General features: G+C 47.7%; 1 protein-coding gene, 3 non-coding genes and 1 pseudogene across 4 annotated transcripts in view; all 5 read right to left on the reverse strand.

The window, feature by feature from the left end:
* The window catches only part of LOC122564163 (protein spinster homolog 3-like), a 255,278-nt gene that overhangs the window by 174,942 nt on the left and 57,873 nt on the right, over positions 1 to 22,463 (reverse strand). The window lies entirely within an intron of this gene.
* LOC148141939 (5S ribosomal RNA) lies at positions 3,715 to 3,833 on the reverse strand. Its single transcript, XR_015752410.1, has one exon. It is a non-coding gene; the product is annotated as a 5S ribosomal RNA (ribosomal RNA).
* On the reverse strand, positions 7,904 to 8,022 carry LOC148141940 (5S ribosomal RNA). Its single transcript, XR_015752419.1, has one exon. It is a non-coding gene; the product is annotated as a 5S ribosomal RNA (ribosomal RNA).
* LOC148141941 (5S ribosomal RNA) lies at positions 12,783 to 12,901 on the reverse strand. The gene has a single exon (XR_015752414.1). It is a non-coding gene; the product is annotated as a 5S ribosomal RNA (ribosomal RNA).
* Positions 20,848 to 20,956, reverse strand: LOC148141942 (5S ribosomal RNA; annotated as a pseudogene).

Here is a 22,463-nt window from a genome sequence, read left to right on the forward strand (position 1 = left end):
GGAAACATGTTGCATTCGAAGTCTCTCTCACTTTTGGTCCTATTGTTGGCAAAAAAATGGCCGCAGATCTATCTCATCCCATGCCCTACCGCTACTGGCACACAGCAGGTCCAGCCTGGCAGCATCTACGAGGTGGATTGGTTTCAGGCACAGGGAAAAGGGAGCAGGGGCTACAGCTCCTTTCGAGGTCCCCTGCTGTATTCATCTGCCCCTAACCCTAGCCTGCCACCCTCCTTGCCCACAGTGGCTGATACGTAAACACCCCTGGACAGAGCTTTAGTCCAACCACCAAGATGCCCTCTTCCTCAGGCACTAGCTGCAGTCCCAAGAGTAGCCACTGCACATCGCCGGCGCTGCTGTGACTACAGGGCCTCTGACCAATCAGATTGGCCTGCAGCTCTCAGAGACGGGGCATCCTCCCCAGATAGAGGCAAAAGTCTCATCCTGAGCCAGTCATACTGTACTCCCACCATCCCATTCCCTTCTCCCACCCCAACATCTGCAAGAGTACAATGGCAGGGCAGACAGGTTTTGTAATGGGCCAGGTTTTCACCTGAGGTGGAGCCAGGGAACACAGAATCCTGGAGGAACTCTATACACTCCTTTTTTCCACTTCAATTCATCTTTTTCCTGGACAGCTCACTAGCACCTCCCTTACATCTACTGTCACAAAACCTGTAGGTGGTTTGTCTGACGTCCAATAACTATATGGGCAGAAATTACTTCTTAATAATCACTGTGAAGACTTAAATTTGCATTCACCATCTTCAACAGCGCGGCCTAACTGCCAATTCTATTTTCTCCCTAGCAATGGCTTCAGATTAGGCCAAGTTGCTTTGAGGCTTTGTTTGAAATTTGACCCTAAATTGAGAGTATGACCTCAGATTTGACCCATTAGTAAGTGTGGGAGAAAAGCAAACCACTTTGCCTACCCACCATTTGCTCACAGAAACCATGTCTGTTTTTAGCCAAACACAGCCTACCCATAATGCCACTGGCACCTCAACGTGACCACACTCAGCTCAGGAACTAACAGTAAAATGAGACATTACCGTAGCAGTTTCCTGACTGAAGAAATACACCATCTAGATGATCTGCTAACTTGTTTTCTACCTCACAATACTATCACCGTTCCTGAAGCCCTGAGGGCATTCCCTGTCTCCCCATGGCTTGGAGATGCTGGTGTTGGACTGGGGTGTACAAAGTTAAAAATCACACAACACCAGGTTAAAGTCCAACAGGTTTAATTGGAAGCACTAGCTTTCGGAGCGCCACTCCTTCATCAGGTGGTTGATGAAGGAGCAGTGCTCCGAAAGCTAGTGCTTCTAATTAAACTTGTTGGACTATAACCTGGTGTTGTGTGATTTTTAACCCTGTCTCCCCAGGTACTCAATCCCCACAAAGCCCACACAGACCAGGTGGCACCAAGATACCTGACAAGAATGAACACTATCCTAGGCAGCTATTGAAGCCAACATGCCAGCCATTAGCACTCGTTTCTGCAGATTAGTTGTTTGGGGAAAATATAGTCAAGGAGAAACCAATTCTGTAAATCAAATTTCAGGCCGCATGGGGGTAGGGGATGAGTTTCTCACAGTTTAGCAATGATGTCTCAATATTGTCCATGCAGTCATGATTTGATCTATGATCCAGCAGCTGTTTTGGTGTACCTAGGTGTTGTAGTGGAATCCTTTCTATCAAATCTCTAGGTTTCTTAGCCTGGTTTTCACTCGGAAGAGAGGGGAGGCTGACAGACAGAGTGCAGAGGTATCTGAGTGCACTGCCTCGCAAGTCTGTGAAACTGCACTTTAAAAGCAAATCCAAAAGGCTGTAGTAAGAGGGTTTTTTTTATTCAGAGTTCCGCTGCCATATTCAAAGTATCCACTTCACTACTCTGAAAAGTAACAAACTTAGATAGCTAAACTGTCTGCCACACAACTTCACTTGACCTTCAAGTTGTATTAAAACTTTCTAGTACATACAGTAATGTAGCAACTTCCATTTTCCAGTTTATACTCCAGGAAATGTGGTCCCTTACACCAATTAGTATCCAAACCAATTGAAAAAGTAAAGCCAATTCACTATTGCACACCAAAGTACAACTTATTTACTGTAATAAACAGGAAGTAAGGGAATAGTTCACTTGTCCAGTTAGTGTGGATGAACAGTGCAATCATATAGAGGTTTACAAAATTATGAGGGGCTTGGATAGGATAAATAGACAAAGTCTTTTCCCTGGAGTCGGGGAGTCCAGAACGAGAGGGCATAGTTTTAGGGTAAGAGGGGAAAAATATAAAAGAGACCTAAGGGGCAACGTTTTCACGCAGAGGATGGTACGTGTATGGAATGAGCTGCCAGTGGAAGTGGTGGAGGATGGTACGATTGCAACATTTAAAAGGGTTTGGAGGGATATGGGCCGGGTGCTGGCAGGTGGGACTAGATTGGGTTGAGATATCTGGTCGGCATGGATGGGTTGGACCGAAGGGTCTGTTTCCATGCTGTACATCTCTATGACTCTATGACTCTATGTCCCTCGAGGTCACCCATATACCCCAGGTCAATCTGTACACTTACTCAGCACGTGTCCCAGCATGCACTGGTGTCCCAGCATGCACACTGACTGGGTTTGCCATTCTGCTTGTGGGTCCAAGTGGAGTGAGACCTCCTGAATGCAGAGATCCTGACAGACACACACTGCAACTCATACCTTCCCCACAAGCTCACACAACATCACAAGTCAGACAGGAGGAGGCTACTCACTCTTTGATGCCACTTACCTCTGAAGGACGGGCAGTAAGACCCGCCTGTCTACAGCAACACAGATAAGACTTCCAAGAACAATATCCTTACTCACTAATGTCCTTCTGTCATCCTTAAATGTCAGGGGCTACTCCCCTCTCCAAATTCCACCTTACTACTGTTAATAGTCTGCACTCTAGAAATTTTATTTCTCTACCTTGGTCAACTTGTAACCAAGGCACGGTGATGTCAATTAGATCGAACCATTTGTGCCATTATTACACCCATCTTTTTGTGAAGGCTTCGCCCGTTCAGATAATAAGCCTTGATTTTTGTACCTGGCAAATACTCTTTGCACTTATCTTATTATTTGCTGCTGATGTATAATAATCATCATTACAAGGATTGAACTTGCTGTGTTTGCTGACCCATTCTTCCTGCCTTAACCATATCGATACACCGTTGTATGAACTCGACTGGTGAGTGCAGATATTGTAAAACTCCCTTCACCTGACAAGCCTTCACCACAACGTTGTAGCTTTCAGGCCCTATCCACACCACTAGTTAGACGATTGTTGGAAAACAGGGGAACGCTGACATTGATCGGGGTAGTGTGATCATCGAAAGTGAGGCATCACTTGACAAAAACCACCGTTTGTGCTCTTCAATAAAAAAACTTGCTGCTTTGGTGTTCCTGGTGTGTTTGCTCCAATCTCAAGCAGTAATGATGTGTTTGTGTATTGGGGAAGATGCTGAAAATGTGTTGCTGGAAAAGCTCAGCAGATCAGGCAGCTTCCAAGAAGCAGGAGAATCGACGTTTCGGGCATGAGCCCTTCTTCAGGGGGAAGAAGTTGAACAATGAAATTGGGCAAGAGAAAGTGAGATAGAGAGACGGAGTAAGTAGTTAAAAGGATGTTGCTTGATGAATGGGAGTGTGACAGTGCGAAGCTGTGAGCAGCCTCTGGTGGCTGCAAAAGCCTACTGCACCTGGTATTCCCAGGCGGTCTCCCATCCAAGTACTAACCAGGCCTGAGTCTGCTTAGCTTCCGAGATCAGACGAGATCGGGCGTTTTCAGACTAGTATGGCCGTAGGCACTTAGAACCTACAGTTCTGGCTCCATATAGACACATGCTTCTGGTCCTCATTCTCCTCTATGCTTTATAACATTTAACTGAAGGTGCACATTTATATCGCAATATTTCTTTCCTCGTGCCCACCAACCTTTTCTCCTTCTTTCTGCTCTGACAGACACACACTGCAGCTCTTACCTTCCCCACAAGCTCACACAACATCACAAGTCAGACAGGAGGAGGCCATTCAACACAATCAATGTTCATCCCAATCTGGTTTTAGCTCCGTTTTCCTGCCAGCCCCACATTCCCAAAGATCCTTCCCCCCCGTCATTGAACAATTTGTCCAAATAGGTCGGGGATAAATCACAAAGAAGGGGCCATGGGTTGCAGCATTTGTCACTGTCTCACATACAACTTCCGAACTACCTTTGTTGCCCCAGATGTTAACTCCCTACCTCCCTCCCTCCCTCCCTCCCTCACACCAATATCTGGTCCCTGATCACTAACATTGCCCACTCTCGGGGAACAGCCTTTTCTCCCAGGCACTGTGGCCAACTCTGCTCACACACCATCCTGGAGCCTTTTTCTGTGAAACCACATGGTTTCTGAACATGTGATTCCTTGTCGGTTTACAAACAACTTTTACAAACACCACAACCTTGTTTCCATGTGCTGCCATTCCTCCCCACCTTCCAGCCAGGTCACCAGTTCAGCCTCAAGATCTTAACATTACCCAGCAACTTGCACCTGCAACCCATCCGCCCTCTCTTAGAACAGCTCACACTAACACACACACGTGTACACACTCACCAACTTACACACAACGGGCAGCTTTACCTTGCTGCTCCATCGAGATGCTGTTTATGGGCAGGTGAAGATGGGCACCACCTTATGGAAACTGAAAAGACCATGGTGAATAAAGTGAGAGGGTGGCTCAGCACTGGAGAAGGAGGTGGTTCCACTTGAGTCAAGAGCAAGTTAAAAGGGACTTTGAGGAATACAGCAACTGGTTTATAAAGCACAAATACAAACACACCGAACAGTGAATAAGGTCAGTGAGTTACAAGGAGAAATAGCTGTGTGGGAATGTGATGTAGAAACTTGACTTGAATATGGGATTTAGACTGAAATGTAATCAAGTATAAAATGTCCTTTTTGGCTTGCTGTGAGACTCCTGAGAGCTACTATGAGGCACTCACACTGCAGGCTGCCATCTTGGAGGTTTGATTTATAACAATAGGGTGAATAGACTGGGACGTTTTTTCCCTGAAGCATCAAAATTGAAGGGTGATCTTACACAGATTTAAATCCTGAGGGACATGCATAAAGTGAATAACAAGGTCTTTTTCCCTGGGTAGTGGACCCCAAACTAGAGGGCGTAGGTTTAAGGTGAGAGGTAAAAGATTTAATTGGGACCTGAGGGCCACTTTTTCACACAGAGGGTGGTAAGTGTATGGAACGAGCTGCCAGAGGCAGTGGTAAAGTAGTCACGTGATTTAAAAGGTAGGTACATGGATAGGGAAGGTTTAGATGGGCCAAATGCAGGCTAATGGAATGAGTTCTGTTTAGGATATCTGGTCATCCTGGACAATTTGGACCAAAGGGTCTATATGACACGATGACACCAATCCATTCTGACCAGAATGCTGTCTGCTGATCACAGAGCATGGTGTCAGAAGTGAAGCTGGCATTGAGTATTGACGAGCTGTAAAAAATACATAGCTTCTGACAGAGAGACACAGGGATGTTGCGAGTTGTGGAAGTTGCAGCAGGCAACTGAAACAAACTGAAACGGAACAAAGAAACAGCCCACAGCTGAAATATTGCATGAGACAGAATGGCCCCAGCTTTTCCCCTCTCAGTTCCATGGCCATGTGAAGCAAACTGACAGCCTCCCCATGCTGAACGGCACAATGATAAACGAACAACTGATCAACTTAACCAGCCAGAGGAGGCCACACACTGCTATACTCCTGTCACGATTGGAAAGACATCATTTCAAACTGTAATCACCATAAACTTCTCTGACAAACAGAAAACAAAGACTGGGGAAAATTCAAAAGCCTTGAAGTCACCCTTTGATACCCAGGTGAATGTAACATATCAATGATACAAGTTCAATACAGGGTGGAAAAGAGTCTACTGATCATTATATGACCACGACAACTAAGACCGCAGAATTCGATCAATTTGTGGAAGTAAAAGATGATTTTATTAAAGACGGTAGGACGCGTAATTCCCTCCTATCAACATCCTGGGGTGTTGCCATTGACCGGAAACAGAACTGGACTAGCCATATAAATATTGTGTTGACGAAAGCAAGTCAGAGACGAGGAATACCACAGTGAGTACCTTATCTCATGACACCCCACAGCCTGTCCACCATCTAGAAGGCACAAGTCAGGTATGTGATGGAATACTCCCCACTTGCCTGGATGAGTACAGCTCCAACAACACTCAAGAAGCTTGACACCATCCAGGACAAAGCAATCCCCACTTGATTAGCACCACATCCACAAGCAACCACTCCCTGCACCACCAACACTCAGTAGCAGCAGTGTATACTATCTATATGATGCACTGCAGAAATTCACCAAAGATTCTCAGACAAACCCACGACCACTTCCATCGAGAAGGACAAGGGCTACAGATACATGGGACCACCAGTGCCTGCAAGCTCCCCTCCAAGCTTGGAAATATATGACCATGAGAGGAAGGTTAAGGCTGTATTGATGGCACCATACCCATTCTGAGAGAGCAGACTATCAGACAATAGCAAACATGGAGCTGGAGTTCCAGACCACTGGCAGCACACAAACACACTCAGCTCAGCTGGAGAAAGTCTACATCTTGTCTACATCCAGGCTTCTTCAAAGACCGCAATTTCCCCCCGACGTGATCGACGATGCTCTCCCCCGCATCTCCTCCACTTCCCGCTCCTCCGCCCTTGAGCCTCGCCCCTCCAATCGCCACCAGGACACACTCCCACTGGTCCTCACCTATCACCCCACCAACCTCCATATACATCGTATCATCCGTCATCATTTCCACCACCTCCAAACAGACCCTAGGGATATATTTCCCTCCCCTCCCCTATCAGCGTTCCGAAAAGACCACTCCCTCCGTGACTCCCTCGTCGGGTCCACACCCCTCACCAACCCAACCTCCACTCCCGGCACCTTCCCCTGCAACCGCAGGAAATGCAAAACTTGCGCCCACACCTCCCCCCTTACTTCCCTCCAAGGCCCCAAGGGATCCTTCCATATCCGCCACAAATTCACCTGCACCTCCACACACATCATTTACTGTATTCGCTGTACCCGATGTGGCCTCCTCTATATTGGGGAGACAGGCCGCCTACTTGTGGAACGTTTCAGAGAACACCTCTGGGACACCCGGACCAACCAACCCAACCACCCCGTGGCTCAACACTTCAACTCCCCCACCCACTCCACCAAGGACATGCAGGTCCTTGGAATCCTCCATCGCCAGACCATAGCAACACGACGGTTGGAGGAAGAGCGCCTCATCTTCCACCGGGGAACCCTCCAGCCACAAGAGATGAACTCAGATTTCTCCAGTTTCCTGATTTCCCCTCCCCCCACCTTGTCTCAGTCAAATCCCTCAAACTCAGTACCAACTTCCTCACCTGCAATCTTCTTCCTGTCCTCTCCGTCCCCAACCCCACTCCGGCCTATCACCCTCACCTTGACCTCCTTCCACTATCCCATTTCCAACCCCCCTCCCCCAAGCACCTCCTCCCTGCCTTTTATCTTAGCCTGCTGGACACACTTTCCTCATTCCTGAAGAAGGGCTCATGCTCGAAACGTCGATTCTCCTGCTCTTTGGATGCTGCCTGACCTGCTGCGCTTTTCCAGCAACACATTTTCAGCTACATCTTGTTGAACCTATTCTTAATTTCTCTTCCTTCTTCCTGTAAGTTTCATCCTGTACAGCAGGAGAATGCAGAAAGAAATTGCCAACAGATTGCAAAAGTGAGACAGAGAGACGGAGTGAGTAGTTAAAAGGACGTTGCTTGATGAATGGGAGTGTGAGTGCGAAGCTGTGAGCAGCCTCTGGTGGCTGCAAAAGCCTACTGCACCTGGTATGCCCAGGCGGTCTCCCATCCAAGTACTAACCAGGCCTGAGTCTGCTTAGCTTCCGAGATCAGACGAGATCGGGCGTTTTCAGACTAGTATGGCCGTAGGCATTTACACCCTCCATTTATGCTTCCTTAAAGGCACACAGTACAGATACCCATTTATATTACATTCACTTTCTTTCACTTTGATCAGCATTCAAGTGCTCAGCTTTAACACAACTTGAAATTACTCCACACTTCAACCTCATCAGGGCCCACTCACATTCATCTTCACTCTTGATGCACTTTAGAAAATCTTTCAAGAAACACACAAAATTCAGCAATCAAAATCTCATGAATGCAGTTTGTAACAATTTCAACAAGCAGTTGGAAAGGTTCCTCACAGGTCACAGGCCAAAGGCCATACATGGTCACGTGGATGGAGTGAAAGGCATACCAATAAAAGATGGCTGCCCCGATATCACCAGGATTTGCCATACCCTGAGAGTCAAGATTCCATGATACCCCTCCTGCTTTCCCTCCATCCTCCCCCTCCCACACTCCACTGTCGTTTGGGGGAACATGGTAAAATGAAGTATATGCCTCACCCATTGCGGACCCTCTGACCTTTCTGTCATGTTAAGGAGCTGGGATGAAAGCAACATAGAGTCATAGAGATGTACAGCACAAAAACAGACCCTTCGGTCCAACTTGTCGAGGCCGAACAGATATCACAACCCAATCTAGTCCTACCTACCAGCCCCCGGCCCATATCCCTCCAAACCCTTCCTATTCACATACCCATCCAAATGCCTTTTAAATGTTGCAATTGTACCAGCCTCCACCACTTCCTCAGCAGCTCATTCTATACACGTACCACCCTCTGCGTGAAAACATTGCCCCTCAGGTCTCTTTTATATCTTTCCCCTCTCATCCTAAACCTATGCCCTCTAGCTCTGGACTCCCCCACCCCAGGGAAAAGACTTTGTCTATTTACCCTGTCTATGCCCCTCATGATTTTACAAACCTCTATAAGGTCACCCCCTCAGCCTCTGACACTCGAGGGAAAATAGCCCCAGTCTATTCAGCCCCTCCCGACAGCTCAAACCCTCCAACCCTGGCAACATTCTTGTAAATCTTTTCTGAACCCTTTCAAGTTTCACAACATCTTTCCGATAGGAAGGAAACATGTTGCATTCAAAGTCTCTCTCACTTTTGGTCCTATTGTTGGCAAAAAAATGGCCGCAGATCTATCTCATCCCATGCCCTACCGCTACTGGCACACAGCAGGTCAAGCCTGGCAGCATCTACGAGGTGGATTGGTTTCAGGCACAGGGAAAAGGGAGCAGGGGCTACAGCTCCTTTCGAGGTCCCCTGCTGTATTCATCTGCCCCTAACCCTAGCCTGCCACCCTCCTTGCCCACAGTGGCCGATACCCAAACACCCCTGGACAGAGCTTTCGTCCAACCACCAAGATGTCCTCTTCCTCGGGCACTAGCTGCAGTCCCAAGAGTAGCCACTGCTCATCGCCGGCGCTGCTGTGACTACAGGGCCTCTGACCAATCAGATTGGCCTGCAGCTCTCAGAGACGGGGCATCCTCCTCAGATGGAGGCAAAAGTCTCATCCAGAGCCAGTCATACTGTACTCCCACCATCCCATTCCCTTCTCCCACCCCAACATCTGCAAGAGTACAATGGCAGGGCAGACAGGTTTTGTAATGGGCCAGGTTTTCACCTGAGGTGGAGCCAGGGAACACAGAATCCTGGAGCAACTCTGTACACTCCTTTTTTCCATTTCAATTCGTCTTTTTCCTGGACAGCTCACTAGCACCTCCCTTACGTCTACTGTCACAAAACCAGTAGGTGGTTTGTCTGACGTCCAATAACTATATGGGCAGAAATTACTTTTTAATAATCACTGTGAAGACTTAAATTTGCATTCACCATCTTCAACAGCGCAGCCTAATTGCCAACCCTATCCCTCTCCCGAGCAATGGCTTCAGATTAGGCCAAGTTGCTTTGAGGCTTTGTTTGAAATTTGACCCTAAATTGAGAGGATGACCTCAGATTTGACCCATTAGTCAGTGTGGGAGAAAAGCAAACCACTTTGCCTACCCACCACTTGCTCACAGAAACCATGTCTGTTTTTAGCCAAACACAGCCTACCCATAATGCCACTGGCACCTCAACTTGACCACACTCAGCTCAGGAACTAACAGTAAAATGAGACATTACCGTAGCAGTTTCCTGACTGAAGAAATACACCATCTAGATGATCTGCTAACTTGTTTTCTACCTCACAATACTATCACCGTTCCTGAAGCCCTGAGGGCATTCCCTGTCTCCCCATGACTTGGAGATGCTGGTGTTGGACTGGGGTGTACAAAGTTAAAAATCACACAACTCCAGGTTATAGTCCAACAAGTTTAATTGGAAGGACTAGCTTTCGGAGCGACACTCCTTCATCAGGTGGTTGATGAAGGAGCAGTGCTCCGAAAGCTAGTGCTTCCAATTAAACTTGTTGGACTATAACCTGGTGTTGTGTGATTTTTAACCCTGTCTCCCCAGGTACTCAATCCCCACAAAGCCCACGCAGACCAGGTGGCACCAAGATACCTGACAAGAATGAACACTACCCCAGGCAGCTATTGAAGCCAACATGCCAGCCATTAGCACTCGTTTCTGCAGATTAGTTGTTTGGGAAAATATAGTCAAGGAGAAACCAATTCTGTAAATCAAATTTCAGGCCGCATGGGGGTAGGGGATGAGTTTCTCACAGTTTAGCAATGATGTCTCAATATTGTCCATGCAGTCATGATTTGATCTATGATCCAGCAGCTGTTTGGGTGTACCTAGGTGTTGTATTGGAATCCTTTCTATCAAATCTCTAGGTTTCTTAGCCTGGTTTTCACTCGGAAGAGAGGGGAGGCTGACAGACAGAGTGCAGAGGTATCTGAGTGCACTGCCTCCCAAGTCTGTGAAACTGCACTTTAAAAGCAAATCCAAAAGGCTGTAGGAAGAGGGGTTTTTTGATTCAGAGTTCCGCTGCCATATTCAAAGTATCCACTTCACTACTCTGAAAAGTAACAAACTTAGATAGCTAACCTGTCTGCCACACAACTTCACTTGACCTTCAAGTTGTATTAAAACTTTCTAGTACAGACAGTAATGTAGCAACTTCCATTTTCCAGTTTACACTCCAGGAAATGTGGTCCCTTACACCAATTAGTATTCAAACCAATTGAAAAAGTAAAGCCAATTCACTATTGCACACCAAAGTACAACTTATTTACTGTAATAAACAGGAAGTAAGGGAATAGTTCACTTGTCCAGTTCGTGTGGATGAACAGTGCAATCATATAGAGGTTTACAAAATTATGAGGGGCTTGGATAGGATAAATAGACAAAGTCTTTTCCCTGGAGTCGGGGAGTCCAGAACTAGAGGGCATAGTTTTAGGGTAAGAGGGGAAAAATATAACAGAGACCTAAGGGGCAACGTTTTCACGCAGAGGATGGTACGTGTATGGAATGAGCTGCCAGTCGAAGTGGTGGAGGATGGTACGATTGCAATATTTAAAAGGGTTTGGAGGGATATGGGCCGGGTGCTGGCAGGTGGGACTAGATTGGGTTGAGATATCTGGTCGGCATGGATGGGTTGGACCGAAGCGTCTGTTTCCATGCTGTACATCTCTATGACTCTATGTCCCTCGAGGTCACCCATATACCCCAGGTCAATCTGTACACTTACTCAGCACGTATCCCAGCATGCACTGGTGTCCCAGCATGCACACTGACTGGGTTTGCCATTCTGCTTGTGGGTCCAAGTGGAGTGAGACCTCCTGAATTCAGAGATCCTGACAGACACACACTGCAACTCTTACCTTCCCCACAAGCTCACACAACATCACAAGTCAGACAGGAGGAGGCTACTCACTCTTTGATGCCACCTACCTCTGAAGGACGGGCAGTAAGACCCGCCTGTCTACAGCAACACAGATAAGACTTCCAAGAATAATATCCTTACTCACTAATGTCCTTCTGTCATCCTTAAATGTCAGGGGCTACTCCCCTCTCCAAATTCCACCTTACTACTGTTAATAGTCTGCACTCTAGAAATTTTATTTCTCTACCTTGGTCAACTTGTAACCAAGGCACGGTGATGTCAATTAGATCGAACCATTTGTGCCATTATTACACCCATCCTTTTGTGAAGGCTTCGCCCGTTAAGATAATAAGCCTTGATTTTTATACCTGGCAAATACTCTTTGCACTTATCCTATTATTTGCCGCTGTTGTATAATAATCATCATTACAAGGATTGAACTTGCTGTGTTTGCTGCCCCATTCTTCCTGCCTTAACCATATCGATACACCGTTGTATGAACTCGACTGGTGAGTGCAGATATTGTAAAACTCCCTTCACCTGACAAGCCCTCACCACAACGTTGTAGCTTTCAGGCCCTATCCACACCACTAGTTAGACGATTGTTAGAAAACAGGGGAATGCTGACATCAATCAGGGAGGTGTGATCATCGAAAGTGAGGCATCACTTGACAAAAATCACCGTTTGTGCTCTTCAATAAAAAAACTTGCTGCTTTGGTGTTCCTGGTGCGTTTGCTCCAATCTCAAGCAGTAATGATGTGTTTGTGTATTGGGGAAGAAGTTGAAAATGTGTTGCTGGAAAAGCTCAGCAGATCAGGCAGCATCCAAGAAGCAGGAGAATCGACGTTTGGGGCATGAGCCCTTCTTCAGGGGGAAGAAGTTGAACAATGAAATTGGGCAAGAGAAAGTGAGACAGAGAGACGGAGTAAGTAGTTAAAAGGATGTTGCTTGATGAATGGGAGTGTGACAGTGCGAAGCTGTGAGCGGCCTCTGGTGGCTGCAAAAGCCTACTGCACCTGGTATTCCCAGGCAGTCTCCCATCCAAGTACTAACCAGGCCTGAGTCTGCTTAGCTTCCGAGATCAGACGAGATCGGGCGTTTTCAGACTAGTATGGCCGTAGGCACTTAGAACCTACAGTTCTGGCTCCATATAGACACATGCTTCTGGTCCTCATTCTACTCTGTGCTTTATAGCATTTAACTGAAGGTGCACATTTATATCGCAATATTTATTTCCTCGTGCCCACCAACCTTCTCTCCTTCTTTCTGCTCTGACAGACACACACTGCAACTCTTACCTTCCCCACAAGCTCACACAACATCACAAGTCAGACAGGAGGAGGCCATTCAACACAATCAATGTTCATCCCAATCTGGTCTTAGCTCCGTTTTCCTGCCAGCCCCACATTCCCAAAGATCCTTCACCCCCGTCAATGAACAATTTGTCCAAATAGGTCGGGGATAAATCACAAAGAAGGGGCCACAGGTTGCAGCATTTGTCACTGTCTCACAGACAACTTCCGAACTACCTTTGTTGCCCCAGATGTTAACTCCCTCCCTCCCTCCCTCCCTCCCTCCCTCACACCAATATCTGGTCCCTGATCACTAACATTGCCCACTCTCGGGGAACAGCCTTTTCTCCCAGGCACTGTGGTCAACTCTGCTCACACACCATCCTGGAGCCTTTTTCTGTGAAACCACATGGTTTCTGAACATGTGATTCCTTGTCTGTTTACAAACAACTTTTACAACCACCACAACCTTGTTTCCATGTGCTGCCATTCCTCCCCACCTTCCAGCCAGGTCACCAGTTCAGCCTCAAGATCTTAACATTACCCAGCAACTTGCACCTGCAACCCATCCGCCCTCTCTTAGCACAGCTCACACTAACACACACACGTGTACACACTCACCAACTTACACACAACGGGCAGCTTTACCTTGCTGCTCCATCGAGATGCTGTTTATGGGCAGGTGAAGATGGGCACCACCTTATGGAAACTTAAAAGACCATGGTGAATATAGTGAGAGGGTGGCTCAGCACTGGAGAAGGGGGTGGTTCCACTTGAGTCAAGAGCAAGTTAAAAGGGACTTTGAGGAATACAGCAACTGGTTTATAAAGCACAAATACAAACACACCGAACAGTGAATAAGGTCAGTGAGTTACAAGGAGAAATAGCTGTGTGGGAATGTGATGTAGAAACTTGACTTGAATATGGGATTTAGACTGAAATGTAATCAAGTATAAAATGTCCTTTTGGGCTTGCTGTGAGGCTCCTGAGAGCTACTATGAGGCACTCACACTGCAGGCTGCCATCTTAGAGGTTTGAATTATAACAATAGGGTGAATAGACTGGGACGTTTTTTCCCTAAAGCATCAAAATTGAAGGGTGACCTTACACAGATTTAAATCCTGAGGGACATGCATAAAGTGAATAGCAAGGTCTTTTTCCCTGGGGAGTGGACCCCAAACTAGAGGGCGTAGGTTTAAGGTGAGAGGTAAAAGATTTAATTGGGACCTGAGGGCCACTTTTTCACACAGAGTGTGCTGCGTGTATGGAACGAGCTGCCAGAGGAAGTGGTAAAGGCAGGTACAGTCACATGATTTAAAAGGTAGGTACATGGATAGGGAAGGGTTAGATGAGGAGAAAGTGAGGTCTGCAGATGCTGGAGATCAGAGCTGAAAATGTTTGCTGGAAAAGCGCAGCAGGTCAGGCAGCATCCAGGGAACAGGAGAATCGACGTATCGGGCATAAGCCCTTCTTCAGGAATGAGGAAAGTGTGTCCAGCAGGCTAAGATAAAAGGTAGGGAGGAGGGACTTGGGGGAGGCGCGTTGGAAATGCGATAGATGGAAAGAGGTCAATGTGAGGGTGATAGGTCAGAGTGTGGTGGGGGCGAAGAGGTCAGGAAGAAGATTGCAGGTTAGGAAGGCGGTGCTGAGTTCAAGGGATTTGACTGAGACAAGGTGGGGGGAAGGGTAATGAGGAAACTGGTGAAATCCGAGTTCATCCCTTGTGGTTGGAGGGTTCCTAGTCGGAAGATGAGGCGTTCTTCCTCCAACCGTCGTGTTGTTGTGGTCTGGCGATGGAGGAGTCCAAAGACCTGCATATCTTTGGTGGAGTGGGAGGGGGAGTTGAAGTGTTGAGCCACAGGGTGGTTGGGTTGGTTGGTCCGGGTGTCCCAGAGGTGTACCGCAAGTAGGCGGCCTGTCTCCCCAATATAGAGGAGGCCACATTGGGTGCAGAGGATGCAATAGATGATGTGTGTGGAGGTGCAGGTGAATCTGTGGCAGATATGGAAGTTTCCTTTGGGGCCTAGGATGGAAGTGAGGGGGGAGGTGTGGGCACAAGTCTTTCACCTCCTGCGGTTGCAGGGGAAGGTGCTGGGAGTGGAGGTTGGGTTGGTGGGGGGTGTGGATCTGACGAGGGAGTCACGGAGGGAGTGGTCTTTACGGAACGCTGATAGGGGAGGGAAATATATCCTTGGTGGTGGGGTCCGTTTGGAGGTGGCGGAAATGACGGCAGATGATATGCTGTACATGGAGATTGGTGGGGTGGTAGGTGAGGACCAGTGGGGTTCTGTCCTGGTGGCAGTTGGGGGGGGCGGGGCTCAAGGGCGGAGGAGCGGGAAGTGGAAGAGAGTGGAGGGCATCGTCGACCACGTCTGGGGGGAAATTGCGGTCCTTAAAGAAGGAGGCCATCTGGGTTGTGCGTTTTTGGAACTGGTCCTCCTGGGAGCAGATGCGGCGGAGACGAAGGAATTGGGAGAATGGGATGGCGTTTTTACAGGGGGCAGGGTGGGAGGAGGTGTAGTCCAGGTAGCTGTGGGAGTCGGTTGGTTTGTTTAGATGAGCCAAATGCAGGCAAATGGAATGAGTTCTGTTTAGGATATCGGGTCTGAAGTCAGGCAGGACTGCCCTCCCTCTCCTGCCTTGTTTGTGTGCTGCAGAGAACCATTTGCCGAGTCCATCAGGAAGGATGCGAGCCTGAGAGGGGTGACTATTCCTGGCAACGGGGCCTGCAGGTCAAGGCCTCCCTGTACATGGATGACGTCGCCGTTTTCTGCTTGGATCCGCTGTCCGTACGCAGACTCATGTGCATATGTGACCAGTTCGAACAGGCCTCAGGGCCCAAGGTAAACCGAGGCAAGAGTGAGGCCATGCTCTTCGGGAACTGGGCCGACCAATCCTCGATCCCCTTCACCGTCAGGACTGACCACCTGAAGGTGCTGGGTATTTGGTTCGGAGGGGCTGGGGCGTGCGCGAAGTCTTGGGAGGAGCGTATCAGCAAAGTGAGGCAGAAACTGGGCAGATGGAAGCTACGGTCGCTCTCCATCGCGGGAAAAAACCTGGTCATCAGATGTGAGGCACTGTCATTGCTGTTATACGTGGCACAGGTCTGGCCTATTCCCAGAACCTGTGCCGCCGCAGTCACCTGGGCCATCTTCCAGTTTATATGGAGGTCAAAGATGGACCGGGTCCGAAGGGACTTGCTGTACAAAGATCTGGGCAACGGGGGAAAAAATACACCCAATGCCACCCTCACCCTGATGGCCACCTTTGTGTGTGGCTGCATCAAGCTGTGCGTGGATCCCCGGTACGCAAACACCAAGTGTCACTACGTACTGAGGTTCTACCTGTCCCCGGTGTTGCGAAGGATGGGCCTGGTCTCGCTGCCGCGGAACGCTCCGAGTAGTTGGACCGTTCCGTATCACCTGTCCTTCGTGGAGAAGTTTATGAAGAAAAACATCTTTGACCACAAGTCCATCAGGAAGTGGTCAGCACGTAGTGTCCTTGAGACCCTTCGGGAAAAGGAGAGGGCGGATCCTATCGAGCGGTTCCCTGAGCAGACTGTCAAAGCCATTTGGCAGAAAGCCTCATCGCCAAAACTTTCCAACAAGCACCAAGACATGGCTTGGCTGGTGGTGAGAAGGGCTCTGCCTGTGAGATCCTTTATGCACGCCCGGACTCTCAGCCGCACCGCACGCTGCCCTCGAAGCGGCTGCGGGGGGGATGAGACTGTCACACACCTCCTTCTGGAATGTGCCTACGCAGAAGAAGTCTGGAGAGGAATGCAGTGGTGTTTGTCGAGGTCCGTCCCGAGCAGCGCCGTGACGCGAGACTCCGTGCTCTACGGCCTGTTCCCCAGGACGCACACCGAGACAAACATCAACTGTGCCTGGAGGATCATCAACTCGGTGAAGGACGCTCTCTGGGCGGTCCGAAACCTGCTGATCTTCCAGCTGAAGGAGTTGACCCCGGGCACATTCCAAGGTCCAGGACTACGTGTTGAGGGACGCGCTGAAGCTTGGGGCAACTGCTGCCAAGGCGCAGTGGGGAAAGGCCACCGTGTAACATCTGCCTGCCTAAAGAAGAACAGGGGGCCCACCCAGCCATTTGGGCTCTGCTGACGCCTCAGCAAAAATGTAATCGTACAGACGTGTAAATAGGAACGATTACTCTGTTTTCCTGTAAATGTAAATGGAATGTTTACATATGTGTGCCATGTCCAACTGTACAGACCATAAAAGTATTTTATGATTAAAGTATATTTTTGAAATAAAAAAAACTTTGGACCAAACTTTGGACCATCTATATGACACGATGACACCAATCCATTCTGACCAGAATGCTGTCTGCTGATCACAGAGCATGGTGTCAGAAGTGAAGCTGGCATTGAGTATTGACGAGCTGTAAAAAATACATAGCTACTGACAGAGAGGCACAGGGATGTTGCGAGTTGTGGAAGTTGCAGCAGGCAACTGAAACAAACTGAAACGGAACAAAGAAACAGCCCACAGCTGAAATATTGCATGAGACAGAATGGCCCTAGCTTTTCCCCTCTCAGTTCCATGGCTACGTGAAGCAAACTGACAGTCTCCCCATGCTGAACGGCACAATGATAAACTAACAACTGATCAACTTAACCAGCCAGAGGAGGCCACACACTGCTATACTCCTGTCATTATTGGAAAGACACCATTTCAAACTGTAATCACCATAAACCTCTCTGACAAACAGAAAACAAAGACTGGGGAAAATTCAAAAGCCTTGAAGTCACCCTTTGATACCCAGGTGAATGTAACATATCAATGATACAAGTTCAATATAGGGTGGAAAAGAGTCTACTGATCATTATATGATCACGACAACTAAGACCGCAGAATCCTATGAATTTGTGGAATTAAAAGATGATTTTATTGAAGACGTAGGACGTGTAATTCCCTCCTATCAACATCCTGGGGTGTTGCCATTGACCGGAAACAGAACTGGACTAGCCATATAAATATTGTGTTGACGAAAGCAGGTCAGAGACGAGGAATACCACAGTGAGTAGCTTCTCTCATGACACCCCAGAGCCTGTCCACCATCTATAAGGCACAAGTCAGGTATGTGATGGAATACTCAACTTGACCACACTCAACTTGACCACACTCAGCTCAGGAACTAACAGTAAAATGAGACATTACCGTAGCAGTTTCCTGACTGAAGGAATACACCATCTAGATGATCTGTTAACTGGTTTTCTACCTCACAATACTATCACCGTTCCTGAAGCCCTGAGGGCATTCCCTGTCTCCCCATGACTTGGAGATGCTGGTGTTGGACTGGGGTGGACAAAGTTAAAAATCACACAACACCAGGTTATAGTCCAACAGGTTTAATTGGAAGCACTAGCTTTCGGAGCGACGCTCCTTCATCAGGTGGTTGATGAAGGAGCAGTGCTCCGAAAGTCAGTGCTTCTAATTAAACTTGTTGGACTATAACCTGGTGTTGTGTGATTTTTAACCCTGTCTCCCCAGGTACTCAATCCCCACAAAGCCCACACAGACCAGATGGCACCAAGATACCTGACAAGAATGAACACTACCCCAGGCAGCTATTGAAGCCAACATGCCAGCCATTAGCACTCGTTTCTGCAGATTAGTTGTTTGGGGAAAGTATAGTCAAGGAGAAACCAATTCTGTAAATCAAATTTCAGGCCGCATGGGGGTAGGGGATGAGTTTCTCACAGTTTAGCAATGATGTCTCAATATTGTCCATGCAGTCATGATTTGATCTATGATCCAGCAGCTGTTTGGGTGTACCTAGGTGTTGTATTGGAATCCTTTCTATCAAATCTCTAGGTTTCTTAGCCTGGTTTTCACTCGGAAGAGAGGGGAGGCTGACAGACAGAGTGCAGAGGTATCTGAGTGCACTGCCTCCCAAGTCTGTGAAACTGCACTTTAAAAGCAAATCCAAAAGGCTGTAGTAAGAGGGTTTTTTGATTCAGAGTTCCACTGCCATATTCAAAGTATCCACTTCACTACTCTGAAAAGTAACAAACTTAGATAGCTAACCTGTCTGCCACACAACTTCACTTGACCTTCAAGTTGTATTAAAACTTTCTAGTACATACAGTAATGTAGCAACTTCCATTTTCCAGTTTACACTCCAGGAAATGTGGTCCCTTACACCAATTAGTATTCAAACCAACTGAAAAAGTAAAGCCAATTCACTATAGCACACCAAAGTACAACTTATTTACTGTAATAAACAGGAAGTAAGGGAATAGTTCACTTGTCCAGTTCGTGTGGATGAACAGTGCAATCATATAGAGGTTTACAAAATTATGATGGGCTTGGATAGGATAAATAGACAAAGTCTTTTCCCTGGAGTCGGGGAGTCCAGAACTAGAGGGCATAGTTTTAGGGTAAGAGGGGAAAGATATAAAAGAGACCTAAGGGGCAACGTTTTCATGCAGAGGATGGTACGTGTATGGAGTGAGCTGCCTGTCGAAGTGGTGGAGGATGGTACGATTGCAACATTTAAAAGGGTTTGGAGGGATATGGGCCGGATGCTGGCAGGTGGGACTAGATTGGGTTGAGATATCTGGTCGGCATGGATGGGTTGGACCGAAGGGTCTGTTTCCATGCTGTACATCTCCATGACTCTATGTCCCTCGAGGTCACCCATATACCCCAGGTCAATGTGTACACTTACTCAGCACGTGTACCAGCATGCACTAGTGTCCCAGCATGCACACTGACTGGGTTTGCCATTCTGCTTGTGGGTCCAAGTGGAGTGAGACCTCCTGAATTCAGAGATCCTCAAGCCTAGCTCACTCTCTGATGCCACTTACCTCTGAAGGATGGGCAGTAAGACCTGCCTGTCTACAGCAACACAGATAAGACTTCCAAGAATAATATCCTTACTCACTAATGTCCTTCTGTCATCCTTAAATGTCAGGGGCTACTCCCCTCTCCAAATTCCACCTTACTATTGTTAATAGTCTGCACTCTAGAAATTTTATTTCTCTACCTTGGTCAACTTGTAATCAAGGCACGGTGATGTCAATTAGATCGAACCATTGGTGCCATTATTACGCCCATCTTTTTATGAAGGCTTCGCCTGTTCAGAGAATAAGCCTTGATTTTTATACCTGGCAAATACTCTTTGCGCTTATCTTATTATTTGCTGCTGATGTATAATAATCATTACAAGGATTGAACTTGCTGTGTTTGCTGCCCCATTCTTCCTGCCTTAACCATATCGATACACCGTTGTATGAACTCGCCTGGTGAGTGCAGATATTGTAAAACTCCCTTCACCTGACAAGCCCTCACCACAACGTTGTAGCTTTCATGCCCTATCCACACCACTAGTTAGACGATTGTTAGAAAACAGGCGTAACACAGACATCGATCAGGGAGGTGTGATCATCGAAAGTGAGGCATCACTTAACAAAAATCACCGTTTGTGCTCTTCAATAAAAAAACTTGCTGCTTTGGTGTTCCTGGGGCGTTTGCTCCAATCTCAAGCAGTAATGATGGGTTTGTGTTGGGGGAAGAAGCTGAAAATGTGTTGCTGGAAAAGCTCAGCAGGTCAGGCAGCATCCAAGAAGCAGGAGAATCGACGTTTGGGGCATGAGCCCTTCTTCAGGAACCCTTCTTCAGGGGGAAGAAGTTCAACAATGAAATTGGGCAAGAGAAAGTGAGACAGAGAGACGGAGTAAGTAGTTAAAAGGATGTTGCTTGATGAATGGGAGTGTGACAGTGCGAAGCTGTGAGCGGCCTCTGGTGGCTGCAAAAGCCTACTGCACCTGGTATTCCCAGGCAGTCTCCCATCCAAGTACTAACCAGGCCTGAGTCTGCTTAGCTTCCGAGATCAGGCGTTTTCAGACTAGTATGGCCGTAGGCACTTAGAAACTACAGTTCTGGCTCCATATAGTTCTGGTCCTCATTCTCCTCTGTGCTTTATAGCATTTAACTGAAGGTGCACATTTATATCGCAATATTTCTTTCCTCGTGCCCAACAACCTTTTCTCCTTCTTTCTGCTCTGACAGACACACACTGCAACTCTTACCTTCCCCACAAGCTCACACAACATCACAAGTCAGACAGGAGGAGGCCACTCAACACAATCAATGTTCATCCCAATCTGGTCTTAACTCCATTTTCCTGCCAGCCCCACATTCCCAAAGATCCTTCACCCCCGTCAATGAACAATTTGTCCAAATAGGTCGGGGATAAATCACAAAGAAGGGGCCACGGGTTGCAGCATTTGTCACTGTCTCACAGACAACTTCCGAACTACCTTTGTTGCCCCAGATGTTAACTCCCTACCTCCCTCCCTCCCTCCCTCCCTCACACCAATATCTGGTCCCTGATCACTAACATTGCCCACTCTCGGGGAACAGCCTTTTCTCCCAGGCAATGTGGTCAACTCTGCTCACACACCATCCTGGAGCCTTTTTCTGTGAAACCACATGGTTTCTGAACATGTGATTCCTTGTCTGTTTACAAACAACTTTTACAAACACCACAACCTTGTTTCCATGTGCTGCCATTCCTCCCCACCTTCCAGCCAGGTCACCAGTTCAGCCTCAAGATCTTAACATTACCCAGCAACTTGCACCTGCAACCCATCCGCCCTCTCTTAGCACAGCTCACACTAACACACACACGTGTACACACTCACCAACTTACACACAATGGGCAGCTTTACCTTGCTGCTCCATCGAGATGCTGTTTATGGGCAGGTGAAGATGGGCACCACCTTATGGAAACTGAAAAGACCATGGTGAATATAGTGAGAGGGTGGCTCAGCACTGGAGAAGGGGGTGGTTCCACTTGAGTCAAGAGCAAGTTAAAAGGGACTTTGAGGAATACAGCAACTGGTTTATAAAGCACAAATACAAACACACCGAACAGTGAATAAGGTCAGTGAGTTCCAAGGAGAAATAGCTGTGTGGGAATGTGATGTAGGAACTTGGCTTGAATATGGGATTTAGACTGAAATGTAATCAAGTATAAAATGTCCTTTTTGGCTTGCTGTGAGGCTCCTGAGAGCCACTATGAGGCATTCACACTGCAGGCTGCCATCTTAGAGGTTTGAATTATAACAATAGGGTGAATGCCAGGTGTGTTTGGGTATCAGCCACTGTGGGCAAGGAGGGTGGCAGGCTAGGGTTAGGGGCAGATGAATACAGCAGGAGACCTCGAAAGGAGCTGTAGCCCCTGCTCCCTTTTCCCTGTGCCTGAAACCAATCCACCTCGTAGATGCTGCCAGGCTTGACCTGCTGTGTGCCAGTAGCGGTAGGGCAGGGGATGAGATAGATCTGCGGCCATTTTTTTGCCAACAATAGGTCCAAAAGTGAGAGAGACTTCGAATGCAACATGTTTCCTTCCTATCGGAAAGATGTT

Source organism: Chiloscyllium plagiosum, unplaced genomic scaffold (assembly GCF_037043375.1).
Source record: "Chiloscyllium plagiosum isolate Xiang-an unplaced genomic scaffold, Cpla_swu_hap1 HiC_scaffold_31, whole genome shotgun sequence".
In the NCBI taxonomy this organism is placed as follows: Eukaryota; Metazoa; Chordata; class Chondrichthyes; order Orectolobiformes; family Hemiscylliidae; genus Chiloscyllium; species Chiloscyllium plagiosum.